The sequence below is a fragment of the Rosa chinensis genome, chromosome 5 (genome assembly GCF_002994745.2).
Source record: "Rosa chinensis cultivar Old Blush chromosome 5, RchiOBHm-V2, whole genome shotgun sequence".
In the NCBI taxonomy this organism is placed as follows: domain Eukaryota; kingdom Viridiplantae; phylum Streptophyta; class Magnoliopsida; order Rosales; family Rosaceae; genus Rosa; species Rosa chinensis.
In genome coordinates this window covers 21,996,031-22,018,084 of record NC_037092.1, presented here as the reverse complement: position 1 = coordinate 22,018,084, position 22,054 = coordinate 21,996,031, and positions in this window count along the sequence as shown.

The window sequence follows — 22,054 nt, the reverse complement described above, 5'->3', positions numbered from 1 at the left end:
CACCCCTACACTTTCAATTTTGATCTAATAGGTCTAATTCGTTAATATTCTGTTATGCGTTCAAGTTATAGTTTGATTATTTGTTGAAAAACTATTTATTTTTATTAGTAGGACTCACTCCTAAATTGACTATGCAGACCACCTCGACACCACATCATAAAACATAGGCTATATATGAGCCACATTAACAAGTTAAATAACTCAATTGTCAGAAAACTAACAAATTGGACCTATTAGATCAAAATTGAAAGTGCAGGGGTGTTTTTGATGAAATTAGAAGTTCAGGGACTGAATTGATTTTGGCCCTAAACCACAGGGTAGTAATTTGTATTTAGCCCTTACTATAACTATAGATATATTGTAGAAAGGAGAGTTTGTCCTTCAATAAAAAAGAAGGGCTTCCGTTTATAGTTGAGATCAATTACCGTTGGAGGTGACTTTAGTGACGAATTGATCTTCAGAAATGTATATATATATATATATATATATATATATATATATATATATAAAGGCTTGGTTGCGGGAACCGACGATGATGAAGGTTACCGGGCCGATGTGGCCGGTTACCACATCATTTTGTTGTGGAAAGTGGGGAGAAGAGGTATGATGGATGCTGCCATGGGTTTTAAATAAAGTGACAAGTCTATGGTTGACATACTTCCCGAACATGTTCTATCACCTTCGGTGTCTCGATCTATCATTAGTAATCTAAATCTGCTTTTCCTGTTCACTAGCACGAGTTATAGGAAACCCTTCCATAGGATTTTTCATGCGAGAAGACCTACGTACCACAAGAGTGGATGTCATCTCTTTTGGTTTTTCGGTCATCTAGAGGTGTATATTCTCATCCTGCCTGGATTCGGTATCATAAGTCATATCATTTCTACTTTTTCAGGAAAACCGGTTCACACCCAAAAAGAAGCGAGCTACATTTGAGTTAAACTTGGAGGTGGAAGTCTTCTTTTGTTTCTCGATGGTGAAGTAAGACTAAGAATTCTGTAAGACTGATAGGGAGGAAATAAACTGCGCTAAGGATATTTTTTCCATCTATGCGGGTCAACTTGTGAATTTTAGGACTTTAAAACCTGCAATGGACTTCATTGCAATGGCATCAATCTCTGAACTCATATTATCCCTCTCCCTTGTTCTCAGTTCATATCTTTAAGTTCGATCATTGACAAGGTTCAAAGAAAGGGTGGGCCTCGAAAAATGTTTATATCAAGGCCGTGGTGTTAGTGCAAAGTGGGCAGCAACTCTTGCGTGCACTGTACACGGTAGGCTAGCGTAGTAAGGTTAGAGGTGCAACTAGAAGACAATTGCCTTGCCTATATTCCCCCCCCTCAGGACAAGATTCGAACTTGTAGTCTTCATCAGGTCATGAGCCTGATGAGTTGACCAATTCCTCTACCCCGCTTCTTCCACTTCTCCAAGGATCAAACAATGTCTTAAAGCTAGCCTCTTTGCTCTATTTTGCCACTTTGAATAAACTAGAGTACATATAGGATACACCGGTACTAAATTCTCAAAATCTCTTCCAAACTGTAGAAAATAGTCAGATCAATCATAGTTAAAGGAGCAGTTTCACAGGAGAGAGTGGTTGTCAAAGGATACTAGGCATGTCCCCCCCCTTCTGGGTCCATCAAAAAGGAAAACAAAAACCAAGATTTGCTTTATCTGGTATCAAATGCTAACTACGAGCAAATAGAACGCCTATCATCCCTCGACTCAACGGAAAGAGTTACTAGTGGAAGCTGATCCATATACATCTTTATGAGTCAAAGTGGACTGGTTACTAGTAGTTCTATGACCACTTGTTCTTGCAGGAAACATTTTTTTCTGTCTCAGATGTGTACACCCGGTGGGCCTTTAGAAGGCCATAAGTGACTTAGCTTGCTTTCTTGGACCGAAAGACTTCCCCTTTGATGATTACTACTTTAATAAATACCCTCTCATCGGGAAGAAACAAACTCTTTACTCATCTGAAGGTCGGATTATCCCTAAACTGGGTTATAATCGTGGTAGGTAATCAGGTTCGTGATACACACACACACACACACACACACACACACACACACAGTCTCTATCCAGAGTGAGGCCTCACTTTGAAATTAAAGTACGAGATTGGAGTTTAGAGTCACATTTTCGGTCGCATATCCACATCTCGACCGTTTAGTTTTTAGGTACTAATATATATATCATCTCTGCAAAATTTCAGCCAAATTGATGATCTTTAAGGTATCTAACTCGCTTAAACCAATGGACAAATTGAATCTGTCAAACCTGAACCGTACTAGTTTTAAGGCAGTTATCAATTCCTTAACAACTATCATTTTAGCTGAAATTTTGTAAAGATGATCTATACATTAATACCTAAAAACTGAACGGTCGAGATGTGGATATGCGACCGAAAAGTGACTATAAACTCTAACCTCGCACTTTAATTTTAGAGCGAGGCCTCGTTCTGGATAAGATCTGTATATAATATATATATATATAAACACACACACACACACACTTTTTACTTCAGCTTTTGTACTCTTGTACTCTATAGTTCTAAAAGAAAGGGCCTCACTCTCACGAACCTCCCGTACTCGCATGAGGGCCACCGCACAACATTTAAAATAAAGTGCTATGGATAACCACCCAGCTTTCCGAAGTCATGTGCAGTAGCAATACCAAAACTAGTTCTTGATCCAAAAGATCAAAAGTCAGATATGAACCTTCCAGTTGCTGAGTCAATTTAAGTACCATTCCCCAGATCTATGAAAGGTGAAACATTGAAGGTCCACAACAGGTAACATAAATGAACAAGTTTCTTTTTGGGCGTATAGATACATTACTTCATTGTTCTATAAGGCGTTGCACTAAGCACATCCTCTTTTCTCTTCACTGCTCCACTTCACTATGCTCAGTGCCTCAAGGGCTCTAAGTGCAATTCTGGACTCAAACTAAACATTAGGATGTCATCAAAGTACGGAGTTAGCGGGATTAAAGGTTGAAGAAAACCGGTGCTTTTAACTTAAACGGATTTTCATAGGATTGGGGCCTATTTCCCTAAATCAAGACAAAAGGGATTCCACGGCTCAAGGGACCCACACTCGATTAGAAAAGAAAAGTGAATTTTAAATCAACTGATGAATGCTATCAATCCTTAACGCCCGGAATTTCTGACCGGGGTGGTGGCGGAGAGAGGGGCTTGGAAACCTCGGCCTTTGCAGTAGCTTAGCAAGGAAATTTTTGAGGCATGAGTACAGGATCCTTTACATGTAAGACCTATTGCTCATGCAATTTGGGATCATCATTGGTGAAATTTTTTTCCTTTTCCATTTTGTTAGCAGTGTCCAATAGGAAGGGGCATCTTTCTCCCTTTTTTTTTTTGTGGGGGGGGGGGGGGGGGAGAGGGAGGGAATAAGATGTAGCAGCACATCATGAACTTCTTACTGGGGCAACAGAAAGGGTTGACCGCCTAAGCTTTGAAATAGAGCTTCTCGCACATGCCTCGACATCGTCCTCTTTTGTCTTTTTTTAAGTTCTCCAAACGATTACTTGGTCTCATTTGTTCTTTCCTAGACCTTAATGTCAATATTTCTTAGTCTAGGTTGTATGAGTCCCAGAGCGAGATCCCCGGCCATGTTGAACAACTTCCACAGTAAATCAAGATTAACCAAACCAATAAAGGATCATTTAATGCTAAAATCATATTCAAGTGTATTCGGGGACCCTTCATTTCGCCAACAAAGAAGTCATCCTTGATGATATCCCATTCCTTCCCTGCCAAGCCGGCTCTCTTTGCCATCAGTAAATCGTGCATAATTGAATACGAAATTGGTTTGCGCTTTCTTTGCGTTGTACTTCTTGGTCTTTGTCAGAATTCCAAGCCCCGGTATATTAATTATATGTTTTAATATTTTTTTTTTTTACTAAATACCTATAAAAAAATGTGTAATTAAAAAATATATGTTCAGTACCATTTGGTCTAGTGGCATATTCTCCCCTTCATAAGTGGGAGGCTATGAGTTCGACTCACAAAAGACTGGTTATAGCATCTGAGTTATTTATCTGATAATATATATATATATATATATGTGTGTGTGTGTGTGTGTGTGTGTGTGTAAATAAATGGGCTGGCGTTAGAGCATTGAGAGGACCTGGAAGGCCGCACCTTTGGTGTACTAATAGAGTTCCCATCTCCTCGTTTTACCTTCAAATTACGGTTGATCAAGGGGAGAGCTCGTCTCGTTACCTTTAAAGACAAAGTATTCCTTCTCTTATCCTCTATATGGCTCATCATTGGTCCTTCACAAGTGCGCTCCTCGAGAACTGTACATCTTTCTTAGATGAGAACAGCAAGACCGAGCTACAAAGCTTGAGGCAGAGCTCGAAAAATCTTCTTTTGAGGTCAAACGTTGATAAGGCATTGCCCGGCGCGTCTCACTTTCTCTCCTTTGATGGTCAGATCGATCCCTTATTAAATTTAAGGTAATTCTTCTCAGAGTTGGGGTTAGCTCCATTAAATTGTCAAGATGCCCCAAAAAATTAGGAGCATAAAAAATCCAAATGGAAGAAAAGGTCAACATCCGCACCTTAATCTGTTGATCTAGAAAGCCCAATGATAGAAGCTACTGCTCTCTTTAAACATCAATATGAAATTACACAATGGATGAGTTTATCCCTCTCCCTAATGGTCGAGTAAGTAAAGCCCCCATCTCCAACAAATTCGTAAGAATGTTATATACATAAGAGTCCCATGGTTTCTATCTTGGTGAGATGAGTAGTAATAGATCTCGGAGGCAACTTCCCGATTTGCAAGGGGAAGTGGGTTATCTTTCTTTCATAACCTCAAGGTCCATTGACTCTTTGAGCCCTATTTCCTTTAGGTTGTCGAAACTCTTAGGCAGTAGTAATAACAACATGAGGCAAGATTAAAAGGGTCAATTAAGCAACTCGTGGCTATGTCATAATAGATCCCTTTGGATCGACTTCCATATCATAATTGCTCGTGTCATGTGCAATGTCCATTAATGATGGTTCATTAATGTCCATTGATTTAGACTCCTTCCCCTTTCCCAACTACGAATAAGATCGAGAGGAGCCTGAGAGCCCCTTGAGGATCACAACGAACTATACACTTATCTGGTGGATGCTCGTCTTGGGCTCTTTTACCTCTAACTAGAAATATCTTAAGTATTATCATCAGTGACAGGCGAATCTCTTTTGCAGTTTTGGTCTTTTTAACGGGGCAGAGTGAAAGCATGCCCTTATCGCGGGTAAAGTAAGCTTTGTCAATAGGGGAAAGTTTACTATTGAATGCAGGCTATTCAGGAAGAATCGCAGCAATTCCCCAATCCTAACGAAGTAGTTCCTCTGGAATCCAATGAACAAGTTCCTAACTCCACCCTAGGTAGTTCTCAATGTTTGGCACTTTCCATACTTCGTGGGTGCAACAACAACAAATTCGCTCATGATCAAGTTACAAGGACGAGATTACCACAGGCTTTTATGTCCCAAATGTTATCTTTAATAAGGTCACCTTGACCGCCATATAATCTTTACCCTCTCTATGGGTCCATGGTACATAGGTCGCAAAGCGTAAAAAAGACACTGCTTTCTTTACGATCTTGTACTAAGGTACAATGAACACCAACCCAATCTTGATGAAAAAAAGAGAATACCTCTCTTTTCGTACCACTTGGGATGCTTAACGCCGCTTCGCCAATTGGCGTTACCTGCGCTTACATGTCTCTTAGTGTGGTGTGTTTCAAAGTCTGAAAGACCTCTTGTTAGAGCATCTACTGACCCCAAAGGGAAAGGATTCCCCTTATACCTACTTTTTCTGTAGCAAGAGGGCACTTATGCCCCTATGGTAGGGCCTGATGGGGAAGGGCCTAGCTCAATAAGCTAGGGGGTGTAGTTCCCTTTGATGAAAATATCAATTTTCACAAGATAAGATAACCGATTCCAAATAAAGCGGTTCCCTCATTCAATCAGGACTGCGAAATAATATCATGGTAGATTTTTTCATGCCGTAAGGGTTAGCTAACTTTATCAATCAAGTTCTTTCGAGCTCTTGTTTTAGTCCATGCTCTGAGTGGACTAACTAGATGTTCAGAAACAAAGTCTTTCTCTTTCCATCCCGGGTCATGTTCTGGTACACCCACAGAAGAGGAAATTGCTAGAAGGTTCTATTTTTTTTTCTTTTTTAGGCAAAAAAATGGAGAAAGAGTAGGAGTGCTATGCTCAAAAACCGTCTTCTAATTCCACAAGGGTGGACGTACAACATGAACCCAACTAACTGAGTCAGGAAGGTCATGCTCGGGGAGCAAGGAAGAGGGGGTTCTTGGTGGGAATCATCAACTTTATAATGTTTTAATAACGGCACATACTTTTTTAATGATCTTTTTTATGGTTATACTGGCGAAATCAATTCTTTTTTAGATATTTCTATAAAAATAGGTGGGCAAATAGGTAAGCATTAACTTGGTAAATATCTAATGTGTTCTCCAACTGGGGAAGTTATTTTTGGAGGAGAAACGCATAGTTTCTGGGATCTGCATACTCCCCCGTTTGCCATAAGTACCTCCATATTCCGCTAAGTGGGGTTCGACAATGGGTTTGAGTCGGTGATTGGAAAACTTCCTTTTCTCGGTAGGAACAACGGGCAAGTGCTTCGTAGGCCAACACGAAATGAAATTCATAGGATATATATGAGCAATTCAGAGGAAAAAATAGAAATATTTGGATTGTGTAGGTATTCCTAACAACTCATCTTCTTCCTGACCATTTCCGATGTATTCAACATTTCGAATCCCGGTGGTTCCCAATCTAGTGCCCAACTACCGACTCATCCTGGAATTGGGATATTGGAGTCGAGCCAGGAATGGCCGTTAGTAGACACCCACCACTTTTCACCGGTTACTGACAATTATATGTTTGCTAATCTGATGCCCACCGCTCCTCATATTATGCCAGAATGGTATTTCCTAGACTTTCATGTTGTTGGGGGAATGTAGCGAACTTGTGTATATTCTCTTCCCGCGGGCTTTACACAATCAATTGGATCGGTCATCCACTTTTATGAGCCTGTTGCACATAGATCTAGTAGGTCCAATGCAAACAGAAAGCATTGGTGGCAAGAAGTCCAAACCAAGGTTCATCTTGTGTAGTGATTATGGACTCATATAAGGATATTGAGTAGACGGTTGATGTATCAGACTCGACTTTATCTTTAGTAGCATGCATTCACATCTAAAGCAAATTCATGATCAGGGCAGTGGGTGGGGTAGGAAGGTCGATGATAATATAAAATTCTTTATCCTATTCTGTTAATTCTCTTTTTGTTGCACCATGTCCATGGATTGACAGAGCTCTTGGCATTGCTTTGTTTTTCTATCCTTTCCTATCAACGAGTCTTATTAAAAGGAGAAGTTTCATGTAGTGATGCCATGAAGTGAGGAACTCCCTAACCGAGCTCGAAACGCAATGGAATAGGTTTTGTTGTTCATATGTCAAGGGCTGGTAAGGTTTTGCGCGTTGTATCTCGCAAACGATAGGAACAATAGTCAATCAAGATGAGGAATTTGTTTTCAAAACGTGAACGAAACTCTCGCTATCCATTTCGGTTGTAGGTGTAACCAACCCGCTAAAGAAAAGAACCTTCCGTTTGGCTATACCTATTTTTTTATGTAGTGATTTCGTCTCTATCATTAATCATTCGATAGGAACAATGTCCTTGTGATATAGCTACACCTAATTCCGGATAGGTTAACGGAAGAACTATAAATAAAGGACCAGGATCTCCTTTAAAAAATTGTTGTCCACTAATCGCGGCCTAAACGTGCCGCAAATTGAGAAAGGGCTTGCCTAAACCCCTTTTAATTTATTAAGTCTAGTGCCTCTGTTCCTTGGGCCCTATCATCAATAGTAAGCTAATCCAGTTATGTCTTTTCCCCTCAATAGGGTGCTCTCCCCCCTTGATGAGGTGAGTGGCTTGGTCTCCTTGCTTGTCAGTGTACCATCAGGGATACTTTAGCCACATCTTAACCCATGCATGGTTGAAGAATGAGGCGATCAAGAAAGCACGCCCTGATAAAATGTCCGAAGACCTTGGGAAACCTTAGAGTTAATGCTACCATAGTGTTTGGAATTAAAGATCCTCAATTCACGACAGGTAAGCCAAAGCCGGATGTGAAGAATATTTGAAACCGCTCTCAAACCATCACACGGATTCTGATCCAACAGCCCATGATATGCCGCCAATGAACCATGTAGGCAGATTAGTAGGTACGGCACGTACCATAGTCTGGGGTACGGATTGATTTACTATTCGACCTCCTTCCTTTTATGGAAATGGTACCCTTGGATAGGGTAGATGGGGGGAAAGACGAGGTCGAGCTATCCTTCTCTTTCACTTTCGCCAATATGAGTTCACCTGGTACTAGCAATTTTATCCTCTTGTCTCTTCTTTGACCAATGACAATTGACTTATTTTATTAAACCCGTTGAGAATTTCCTTGACCTCTCTCCTTCCTCTTCCCTTCTTTCTAAAGAAAAGGAGGATCCGGACAAAATCGTGATTAAAATAATGCACAAAAGGAAGACTTGGATAAAGCTGCTCAAGAGCCAAATCGAAGTCCTTCAATAAGAAATCGATTAAAAGCTTTTTTATCTGGCATTAACTTGGAACCACATGCATCTAAAGCACCTTTTACATTGAAGGATAGCGAGGTGGTAGTGAAGTGCTCGACCATAGATAGCATATTAGGCACTGAACATATTGAGGTGGGAAGCAAAGGCTCTAAAAGAGTGAAATTTTTCACAAGTTCTACCACAACCCCCTCACCAAATTCTGGACGTTTATTCGAGGTAGGCCTCTTCCATAAGAATGAAATGAGTAAAAACTTTTAAACTCCCTTTTTCTGCATTGACAGCGCTACCTACACGCCTGAGATCTAGCAGTCTCAATTTCACTACAGGATTTGCAAATGGCTGGGCCACCTCAAATGGCGTGAGCCTCATGAGGGGACCTAGTTCACTCGTTGAGTCTCTTTGCATCCTAGTTCACTCGCTAAAAAAATATTGAACATGTGGAGAGCAAGTGACTGGATGATCGTATCTCAGGAATGGGTGGTTTAAATTCTTTTCAACTTCAACGGTTGGCTTGCCTCAGTGGTTGACTTGCCAAAGTTTTATTAGTAGGAAAAAAAATTCCTAATGAGCCGGTCATTTGACCTATTAAGGACAAGTCATATTGATGACCAAGAAAACTCTGGTAGCCTGCCCCAAAAAACCCTGATTTCTTTCTCTGTCTTTAGTACCAACATGTCGATAATTGCTTTGGCTTTTGCGGGTTGACTTCAATTTCTCTTTTGCAGACAAGGTGCATATTATCATATAGAAACAAGCGAAGTGTAGCGATTCGTACTACTGGAAAAGTTTAATCTTAGCATCTATTTGAATTTGAAATATTAAGTTAAACATCAGTTCATTTAAACTTTATCATAGTCAATTACATCCTTGTTTTTTCCTTGCTTTATATTGTTATTACTGACTTTAGTATATATTATATATGCTCATTACAAAAGTATTCCATTTGTAACACAAACGGTTAGTTCTTGTTTTCCTTATATGTAGGTTTTTTTTTTTTTCCAAATTTCAAATATCTTTTCCGATGGGATTAATTATTTTTTCAAACGATGGAAAGAGACTATGCTTTGAACACTAAGAGAGAAGGCCTTTATTGCTTCAAAAAAAGAGAGTGTGGCACATGCATGGTGTTTCTCACCTACGTCTCCGATGAACAATTGAAGAAATGTTTTGAAAGAATAGAAATGTGTTAGAGATCGTGTCAGGACATAAGGAAAAGAGTTTTGCTTTATGGAAAGAAATGCATTTTCACTCTTAGGCTCACATTCAGCGACTCTCTAGATACTCGAAAAAAATCTAATTGTAAGGTACACGTATCTTATTCTTTGATTACTTTTTTCTTCTTTTTTGGTATATGTATCCTATTCTCATGATAACTTTTCGCTCTCAACTATTACATTTGCAATGTACCTACTAAATAGGTATTTGTAAGTAGGGCTTGAATAACATAACCTTTAAGTTAAAAAAAAAAAAAAAAAAAAAGGTCGACTCACAATGATATTTATCTTCCAAAATCATAGGTATAAATGTATAATATAGTAAAAAACCTAACAAAGAGGGATGATACTAAAAAAAAAAAAAAAATCCTATATATCAGATACATGCTCAAAATTAAGTTAACTATAAAAAGTATTCTAATAATCAAATGCCTTAGTAATACAAAAATTTTAAGTTATAGCCGAAAAAAACATATATACCTTATTTATAGAATTATACCTTCTATATACAACATTCTTTTTCTCTTTCACCTAATTTTTTCAAAAAAATATAACAACACTTCATGATTCTCGAAATAATAATGAAATTAATTCAGACAGAAAAATATTTAGTATACAATAAAAATCTGTAATCAAGGTATTTAAAAGCATAGCGTTAATTATGCTAAGTTATTATGTTGATGTTATAGTTGAATGAGAAATTCTTACATAGGACAAATGTACCACGTGGCGATGGGGCAGCTTAATCAAAACTCAAAAAATTTTAAGTGTATTTTAGAACTATCCTTACTTATTAAAATGAAATACCCAAAACATCCCCTTGCATAATCGTTGATTGGGCAACCCTACCAGCCACGTGGTATGTTTTCCCTACTTACGAATCTCTCTGGTTGAATTGTGGCAATTGAGTAAATTTTTTTAAAAAATAAGAGATAGTATTTATCCTAATTGGCACATTTTGGGTGTATATTGGAAAAAAAAAAATGTTTGTTGTGTTTAATCCATTACATCTAACAAAATTTGGGCGTATATTAAAATAGTAATTTAGATTGTATATAGAGGCAAAGTGCTTTTGTATAGGTATAGCTATTCAGTGTTCATATATTTTTACATGGAGTAGTCTTTTGTACTATTTTAACTTTGGTTAGAGTCATATTAACACAATGAATCCTTCGTTTCAACAAAAAAAAAAAATACACACACACACACATTTTTATGAGAAGAATATGCCTTAAATTTATATTATATCTTTTTTCTTATATATATACAGGCTCTACTAAGGATATCCTTACCTTAGCTAAGAAACGGATTTCCATATTTTGACCACTTTTTGATCACATATTCACATCTTAACTGTTCAGTTTTTAGGTCCTAATGTATAGATCACCTCTGCAAATTTTCAGCCAAATTGATGATCGTTAAGGCATTCAAAACTGCAATTTATAATTATGAACACGAACGGTTCCGGTTGAACAGATTCGGTTCGTTCATTGATTTAATCGAGTTCGATACCTTAACGATCATCAATTTGGCTGAAAATTTACAGAAGTGACCTATACATTATGACCTAAAAACTGAACGGTTAAGATGTAAATATGTGATCGAAAAGTGGTCAAAATATGGAAATCCATTCCTTAGCTAAGGTAAAAATATCCTTAGCAGAGAATGACATATATATATATATATATAGTCTCTCTCTCTCTCTCTCTCTCTCTCTCTCTCTCTCTCTCTCTCTCTCTCTCTCTCTCTCTCTCTCTCTCTCTCTCTCTCTCTCTCTCTCTCTCTCTCTCTCTCTCTCTACATATATACATATATATATATATATACACACACACACACACACACAGAGATCTTATCCAGAGCGAAGCTTCGCTTTGAAATTAAAGTGCGCATTTAGAGTTTAGAGTCATGTTTCGATCGCATATCCATACTCGACCGTTCAGTTTTTAGGTACTAATGTATAGATCATCTCTGCAAATTTTCAGCCAAATTGATGATCTTTAAGGTATCTAACTCGCTTAAACCAATGAACGAATTGAATCTGTCCAACCTAAACCGTACTTGCTTTAAGTTAGTTATCAATGCCTTAACGATCATCAATTTGGATGAAAATTTACAAAGATGATCTATACATTAGTACCTAAAAACTGAACGGTCGAGATGTGGATATGCGACCAAAAAGTGACTTCAAACACTAAATTTGCACTTTAATTTCAAAGCGAAACTCCGCTCTAGATAAGATGTGTGTGTGTGTATTTGGTTAATGTAATAGTGGAAATTTAAAACCTACTGTATAACAATAGGATAATTTCCTTCTATAATAGCTAACGATGTATCACATCACTATCAATCTATTGCTTTGTTCATCCTTTATGTCCGTGAGTAGTGAACCACCCACATATTGAAAAGTTGATGTCGATTGCGTATTGATGTTAAATATCTTAAAAGCATGAAAGGCATGTACCAATCTTGTGAAAAAATTCAAGTACATACATGATCATGATGAAATTTATCCTTATAATTCTAGCTTCGATGTGGCTTCTCTGGACTTTGACAAGAAGCCATGTATCTTGATTGTATATAACTTATTCTTATTTTAGAATTTCCCTTTATTAACATTGACGTCTTGTGCTTCATAAAGATAAATGAAAAATATATACATGCTTAATTTCTTAATTAATTAATGACACAAGCAAACCACTTTTTGAAGTAGCTTAATTTTCTTGTTAATTAGATCAATTGGTGCTGTGGAGCAAATAATAGAAAATTCTGATTTTCTGTCACTTGCTACTGGCTTCTCACCTTCACAAACTTAATTATGGTATGAACAACATCATTTTGTAGAGTTTTCAAGTAAACAAATATCATTGCTGCGTAATAAGACTCAATTATACAAGCATCCTTGTATTACAAGTTTCCTGCCACACATTTTGATGCCCATGTTCCTCAAAGGGATCAGTCTGAGGCCCTCCAAAATTCGACGACATGCAGTCGATCTCATCAAAATCACAAGAATTCAGGTACCAGTTATCAATGGGTTCATCGCCCTGTGAAGAAGACCCCATTTCCATATCAACGCAACCGAATCCAGATGCCGAGCAGTCACCTCCGTTCGCATATCCCACATCCAACGGATGAAAATTGTCAGCGCTGTTGCTGCTGCCGAACTGAGGATTATTAGTGTCCATGAACATTTCATGATGTCCGTCAGTTGTACTAGTAGGATCGAGCTCCACTTCTAGAGCTCGGATTAGGCTGCTCAGCCGCTCCTCGTCGTGCTCTTGATCGGCTTGTGTTTCTTCCCACAAGGACATGATTAGGTCATTGCTCATGTTAGACTCGTTCACATCCATGTTGATGCATGGCCAGCTTTCAGGTAGTGAAGAAGCCATTTTGGTTGTTCAGAAAAGAGGCTAAGGAGCTGAAAGAAGGCAAATTGACTAGGAACTTGTTGGAAGCTCTATTACGACCAAAATGACTTTGATGAGAGGTGTAAAGGGTTTAGGCCCTTTATATAAGTAGGCAGATCATGATATGTATGGCATATTTCCACGTGGACACCCACCACTTGTGGTGTACATCAATAAAAAAGTGAAGAAATACATCATACTCCATTTAAAAACCCTAAAGTCTAAAGATTATGTTTTGGTTGAAGAAAACCAAAAACACCTTTCCAAAGTAATTTGTTGGATTGGATAGCAATTTTTATTTGTTTAAGAAGACTTTGAAGTGAAAACTTACACAGTACCACTTGGTTGCTGCCTTTTATAGTTTTGGATTAAGAATGATATAGTTGTTGATTGTGTTTGACGAAGGTAGTTATTAAAATTATGCTCTTATTAGGGAATTTTTTTTTTCTATTATTTATTTATTTATTATGTGCTGCTTCCAAAAAGTTTTGAGAAAAAAAAATTGTGATGCAATTTAAGGGCAGATTTAGGTGGGATAACTAGAATTTACTCTAAGTGTAACATGAAATTACATGTATATTGCAAGAAACGCAAACGTGTTTGCACTTGTGCTTCACTTTCCACCAAGCCATAGTCTTCTTCTTCTGTTTTTTTTTTTTAGTCTTTTTCTATATGAGTCACTTCATGGGACATCGCCCAAAACGCCTCACCTTATGAAGTCTACTTTTGAAAATTTGGCTCCCAAGTAATGCGATTGTGATGCGGATTTAAGCGCAAATTTAAGTGGGACAGCTGGAATTTACTCTTAAGTGTAACATGAAATGACATATTGCAAGAAACGCAAGCGTGTTTGCACTCGTCCATCACTTTCCACCAAGGCATAACTTTGTTCTAGATGAGGCACTTCACTTGTCCAAAATGCCTCACCTGAAGAAGTCCAATTTTTTGAAAATTTGGCTCCCAAGTACTGTTAGAACCGCTTTTTAAAGAAGCACACTAGCTCGCTACCAATTAGTTCCTAAAATTACATCGTATGGAAGCTAACACTTTCAAATATGTTGGCAGTGCATGTCAATTCCCACTTATCACCCAATCATCCCCCTAAATTTAAATTCATACTGTTTTTTCCACTTACTCCTCTATGGATAAAAGAAACAATGTCTAGGCAATCGTGGGGTTTATCATAGTCAAAGATTTGGTTGGAGAAAGATGCTGCGGATCAAAGTCACAGATTAATTGCGCAACAAAACTAGTAAAATATGTGTGACATCCAATACAATATGGTGCATGTGGTGCCAGCACATAATATTTGGGTGGGTTTTGGATCCCAAAATCCTGTACTCCTCTATTAGTGGGTTGTGAATATGAAACCCCACCCAGATTTGATCGATATATATGCTTCCCGACAGTGCACCAACACTAGTACCATTAATTAAAGCATAATTATTTTTATGTAAACAAAACATTGTTTAGGACGTAGTTCTATTAATAATTGGATGCTTAATTATTTGTCAGCCAGCTATTCCCTTTATATAGAAAGGCGTTTTGTGGTTGAAGGATTCTGTAGCATATTGCAGCAAACATATCTGTGCATTTTTACTATTGCCAAAACTGTAGGGCAAATTGCTACCATTGAAACCGGACAGAGGAGATTTTTTTATATATATATTTTGGATGGCAATGCAACTCCCCACTCCACTCCTGATGACAGTGAGATTTGAACTCATGACTTTTACAGTGTTAGTTAGACTAGCTAGCCAATAGACCACGGCTCACCGACAGACATATGAGAATTTGAAGCAAGAAGAAAATAAACGTGTAAGACCAAGACTTCATTTCAAAAGTACTTTGATATTTGATTTCAGATTTATTTTGATTCTCAACTTTAAGTAACACATAAATAATCGAGAAATGCTCTCTATTTTGAGTAAGCAAATATATTGACCGGCTAATACTGTTTATGAAAATAACTAAATAAAGAAATTAAGAACAAGTTGAGAAAGAGCACGTAGTGTGCTAGTAAATATTCTCTTTTTCCTTTGTTGCTAATAGTAAGTATATGGCCTTAATTCTTTTTTTTTAGTTAAATAATAGATTAGAAGATATTAATACGTTCCTCATAAGTGGACGATGTAAGGAGCAAATCTCACCCTCAATCCCCAAGAAGAAAGGTCTGCCACACTGACAACTCACTGAGTCACCGCCCGTTCCCTATATGATGTTAATTAGAATATATATGATACTAATAATTAACTAGTTTGATAGATAAGTGATAACTTAACCAAAGTTCCCGATCGATGCAGATGTTCAGTATGTGCATGCATGAGGCACAAAGATTTCTCTATATGAGAGAACGGAGACAAAGAGTGAAAGTTGGGATGGCTGCGTGAGAAGATAAAGAATCGAAGATGGCTTGATGGGATGTATCTGAATTCAAAAGTAAAATGAAATTATCGTTATCTTCATGAATGTTTAAGTAAAGTAAAAAGAAGATTCAGAACAAAAACATAGAATCATTTCTTACGTACGCATATGTATGGGTTTGATTTCAGTTATGGTGTTTGTAAAGGTATGGTATGACTTGGGATGAAGTATATAGATATCTTAAGGTATAAATGTGATTCTCGAGCATAGTGTGCAATACTATTGAGATATAGAGCATCCTTTATACAGTTCCAGTTATAAGGAGCTTGTCAATCGAGCGCTTTCCCTTGATCGTAACATCAAAATTGAAACAAACTTGACTTCTATTTTACTCAGTTGAAATTTGAAGTCTGAAACTCTGAATTGTATCACTAAAATCACTACCATCATTTAAAAATTACAAAGAAATCAATATTGTCATAAAAATAGTGGACTTTTTTGCTCTGCTAGGGTTCTTTTGCCCTAGCTGTCAAAATTGGTCGAGACTGTGTGATGACGACAGAGGAGATGATGGCTCCTCCTGTACTTTCTGAGGAGGCCGTGGTGAGCCTTGCTGGAGGAGAGGATGCGATCCACGACTCGTTTTTCTATTTATATGGCCGGCTCTTGTCCAAAAAGACGGTGGTGATTTCGTCGTTCTCGGCGGCGATCTCCAACGTTTGGGGATTAAGAGAGAGAGTTTTGATTCGACAAGAGGAGGAGGACATCTTCGTCTTCCAATTCAAGGATAGAGAGGTGCGGAATCGGGTTCTTTCAGGAGGTCCATGGTTCTACAACAATTCCATGCTGCTGCTGGCTGAGTATGACGGAGTTTCGGCTCTCGATCCGGCACCGCTACAATTTCTTGAGGTTTGGGTGGCCATGAAGGGGCTGCGTATAGCTATGCGCAATGAGAAGGCACGGACGCTGATTGGACGTGCTCTGGGGCCTTTCATCCGAGTCGACCAGGGGGCAGTGCAGGGGAAGGACACGGTCCAGAGGATTCATGTGATCCAAGATGTTCGCTGACAAATATGGGCTCGGCGGAAGTTTGAATTTTCGCCGACTATTTTAGTCTGGGTGGAGCTCTAATACGAGAAATGCCATGGCCTTTTGCACATCATGTGGATTCTTCGATTATGGAAGGGGGATCTGTGATCGGAGACTGGAGAGGGAGGTGTGGCGGTTGGTGGTGTCGGGTAGTGCTCTGGAGATGGAATCCCTAGCTTCTGTGGCGGCGGCTGGTGGGCCAGGGTTAACTCGTCTGGCGTCAGCAGGGGTGTTGGAGATGGAATCGCCTGTGGAGCCGGTGGTTGGAGCAGCAGCTATGGCTACAAGTGGAGCGGTGGTCGTTCCGGAAAATTCGGTGGGAAACCCTGACTTTGAGTTAGGGTTGACCGCTGAGTTGACTGGGACGGGTCTGCATGGTCTTGGGCCGGGTCTGCATGGTTTTGGGCCTAGTCTGCATGGGACGGGACAGGGACTGCATGGACTTGTTTCTGATGGTGGGGCTGATACAGTAGGCTTTGTTGCTACTGGACTAACCGGAATTTAGCTTGATGAGTTGGTGGAGGTTCCGATTTCACTGGGGACAGCTCTAAAGAAGAAAGGTCGTCCTGTTGGTCGAAGGAGTAGGAGTACTTTGAGCAATGAGAAAGTTGAAGGTAACAATGCTGGTGCAAATATCAGTTCCAACTCGCAAGGGAAGGAGCTAGCTATTGTTTAGTTGATTTGCTTGGGGTCTTAAGCCTGTTTGAGTGTGATTAAGTTTCTAGGAGTCTTCTATGACGTTTCTAGTTTCTTTCTTGTACCACAATTGCGTGACTGGCAAGTGAGGGCTAGTTGAATGATTTCTTTCCGTAGGAGGCTAAACTTTCTCTTATGCTTGGGCAGACTTGCTTAAATGTGAGCTTCTCAGTGTTTTTTAATTAGTTTACTTTAGCTTGGATAGGTTTTACCGGATTTTCTTGTCGAATTACTTATGTAGGCTTTGTAAGCTATGACCAATTGGCTGTTGATTTATTAAATAACAATAAACTTCTATTCAAAAAAAAAAAAAAATATATATATATATATATAGTCATAAAAATTATAATAGTTGAGATTTAACAGAAATACCATATTTAACCCTAATAATAATTCTCTCGAGTTAATTAGGATAAAACAAAAGTTACCAAGTCTACCCCATCATCATCCATCATCATCTATCAACAACTAGCTGTCCCGGTCTCTTCGAGAAAAGGAAAGGAGAATATGTAATATGGGTGGTACTCGTAACGTCTAATATCATAGTTGCATGCATCGGTGGGTATCATTTGTTGCTCTTTTAAGTTGTATAGTAGTTTGGAACATGGTTTTTATTTTGTTTTATTTCTTATGTTTTCACTTATTAGTTTTCCCACATTAGCCGAATATGGTAGTGTGTTATTTTGGGGTTTTAAGATGAGTTATTTACTACTAGTAAGGTAAATTGTCTCACCCCAATTCCCAAGCACAAAGGAAACAAATGTAGAGACCATGTGGTCTTCCGCGATTCACGTAAAGCTGAGGTTTTCCAACAAAAGCTATTAATATTGAAAAATTTTACAAAAATGCCACTGAATAACATTGAAGTGGCAGAAAAGACAATTCACATGTCGATTATCAAAAACTGGTTGACACACATTGCCAATCATCTCGAAACATCAACTAATTTTAACTTGCAATTATTAAGAACAACTCTTGGAAAGTTATTGATTCTCAATAAATAACATTTCAAAAAGTGTGAAAATTATTCTATGCACCAACGGTTAATAAGACTAAAGAAACACTAATATCATTACTACAAAACATGAGATTTCAAAGTTGTAGGTTCAATCTTCTTATTTCTACACTGATATCATTCTCATTAACGTGCAGAGATCAAGATTTTTCATATTTTGTCATCAATTCCGATGACTGAAATCCTTTACCAAAACTAACAATTAGAAATAATAGCAAATTACCAGGATAAGTAGTAAATACATATTGTTATTTACCCTTAGTAACAAATAGATATCATTACTGACCCTCAGTAGCAAATAGATATTTCATTGATAGTCAATTAGCACATAAATATTTGTAGTATCATCACTACCATAATAGGAACATCTTTTCGTGCAAAAAAATGACTTGTATTCGACAGTTTCATTAATCAAGGCTTAAGGGCTGCCGCACCAGCCCTTTATTCAAAAAAAAAAAAAAAAAAAACTACTATTGACTCTCAGTAACATACTGATCCTCAATATAAAAAAATAGATATTGTTGCTGAATCTTAGTAGAAAATTGATATTTCATTGATAGTCAATTAGCACATAGATATTTCCATCATCACTAGCATAAGATGAACATATTTCCTGCAAAAGAAGATTGCTATTGACTCTCAGTAACGTATTGACCCTAGGAAACAAATATTATCGCTACTAAATCTTGGTAGGAAATAAATATTTCATTGATAGTTGCTAGCACATAGATATTTGCATCACCACTAACATAAGAGTAACATATTAAAAGAAGATTGCAATTGACCCTAAGTACCATAATGACCCTAAATAGCTATCGCTACTGAATCTTGACAGGAAATAGATATTTCATTCATAGTTACTAGCAAGTAGATATTTGCATTATCACCAAAATAATAGGAACATCAAGATTGCTATTGATATTTTAGCAAATTACCATTAGGTACAACTTCAGCACATATATTACCATTAGCAGACCTGTTTTTTTTCATATCTCTTGCGGTACTTTAGTTGCTCCATGCGCAAGCCTTAAGCCCATGCGGCCTTTTCCTTCCACTTCTAAATTGGTTTCTGTTAACATATAAATTACCAAACTGACCTTTGCAGAGTTGGTGTGATTTAACATTACTGACCTTCAATATCATTCTGAAGGATACTTCATTCTTATCTTTGTTCTTTTATTTGATTGTATTATTTCTCTCTAGAATTCAATTTGTTAGCTAATAAGTCATTATACATCTACATATACTGAATAGTTGAATGTGTTAATGAGCTTAGTTTTCTCTACCCATAAATCAATCTCTTCCCATCCATTATTACATGAAATAGATAATTGATCAGTAACCAAGTGTTTCAAGCTTGAGCTGAGAAAACTGATATTAGATATAAATAGAAAAATAGGATATAGAAGCTCAAAATTTGATCATGATCAGCAACGGTCAACCTAAATTCATATAACTTTAAACACAGATCTAATAGATCTGAACATATAATCCCCAAAATTTCTTCAGCCTTCCCTAATCTTCTTTTTATTATTGTTCTGTAGGTGTCTAAGGTTGTCCAGAATGCATGCGAATTGCATTTATATTGTATGTAATTGGGTCTCTGTGCTCTTATCTTCTTTCTTTCAGTTGTTGTATCATCTTCTCTAATTGCAACAGCCTTTCTTTATTGTCTTTCTTTTGAGTACTTGTTGCTCCTTCCACAAGTCTTTCCTCTTCCTCTTTGCTGTTGCGATTAATCTATATATATGATATGCTAAAATATGAGTATTGACCCTCAGTAGAACATCTTCATGAAAAAATACTGACCCTCAATAACTTACTCATTAAATACTGACCCTCAGTAGCTTACTCATTATCCATGTATCTAATCCTATCTATGTTGTGAAGCTACATGAAAGATAAATTTTAAACAAAAAGAAATGAAGCATTCTTAAGCATAGCAATCACAAACTAGTCACACATGTTGCACCAAACATAGAGGACTAAGAAGGAACACAAGCCCACTACTCAAAAATCAAATCTTTAGTATAGATGTTCAAATTTCAATCAAGATGAGCTATTTTTATTAGAATACAAACATAACAGAGTAATAATCAAGCAAAGCTGCACACAAATTTCACCCAAAGCAGGCAAAGCTAAGAAGGCTTGAACACAAAGCAAAGGAAAGTATCAAAAACTATAGCTATTGACCCTCAGTAACTTATAAATTTCTTAGAATGTATATAAAATGGCATCAAATTTAAAGTTACTGAGCCTCAATAGGCTTCTTACCCTCTTGAATGCACAATCATGAGATACAAAGATAAGAAATATAAAGAAATCATATCATGTATCCCACATTATCAAACCAATGAAACATACATATGCTAGAAATCAGCAGCTTTAATGAAATTCTGAAGCTATTGAAACAGATTCAAAGAATTGATAAGATGACTATATTAGGCTGAGCTATCTAAATTCATAAACAGAGGCATGCCTTTGGATCAATGCAGATTTCAAATAGGAAACCCAACTTGCCTTACACAAAATTACTAATAAAATTGCATAAAACACAGTGAATGCAGCATGCACTCAGTTACATTACATCATTCCACTCAAGCATATACCACTCACTATTTCAAACTAATTCTATAGAGAATTGGGCTTTGTGATTGGCGCTACTAATCCTCAATAGGCTATTGTTCCTCAATAGACTACTAACCCTCAATAGGTTACTGATCCTCATCAATATGATTGATAAGCTGGCTTGTCCCAGAAATAGATGTACTAAAGTTTATAAAGATATTCTTCCACAACTCAACATACATATATAGCCTATAAGAATGCAAACAACCTAATCACAAACAAAAGAGCAGAACAAAATATATCCAAAACCAGAAGTTGTTCTATACATTAGAATGAAAATCAGTAGCAACAAGAATGAAATAGAAAAGCAGAATAAAGCTTGATAATTCATCAACAAAGATGATATGCTTGTCAAAATGTCATTGTTACAAAGCATTGTCAAAATATCAACAAAAAAATAAAAAATTACTCTCAATAGGATTAGTTCCATATATGCATCTCTAAGGCAAAAAAACACTCGGTGCTTCACTTTTCACTAGATAAATAGATAAATGCAATCCAAGATTCTAATATGATAGCAAATCACAAGGATTAGTATACGAGCTAAAATAATCAATCGAGATCTGAAACCATAACTTTCTATGGATCGCATGAGCACAAGAGATAAAGAGATCTACAAAATTCAACAAAAAGAGCACAAAAATCAAAGACCATAGCTACCGACCCTCAGTAACTAGAAATTTCTTAGACTACTGACCTTTAAGGCATCAATCTAAGCTACTTATTCTCAATAGGCAACTGACCTTCAAGCCCTAGCCTCTTTGTGCCTAGCATCGCAGCCCAGCCTCGCCGTGCCTAGCTTCGTTGCGTCGAGCTTCACCGCCTTGCCTCGCTGCTCCTAGCTTTGTTGCCTCGCCACCTAGCTTCATTGTTGACCCTCACTGCTGAGCTTCGAGAGGCCTAGTTTCACCGTCTTTCTTTGCCGGAGTGGAAGAGAGGTTTTGATTTTGGGAGAAATTGATTTGACGGGTTTGGTTTTGGGAGAAAACAGA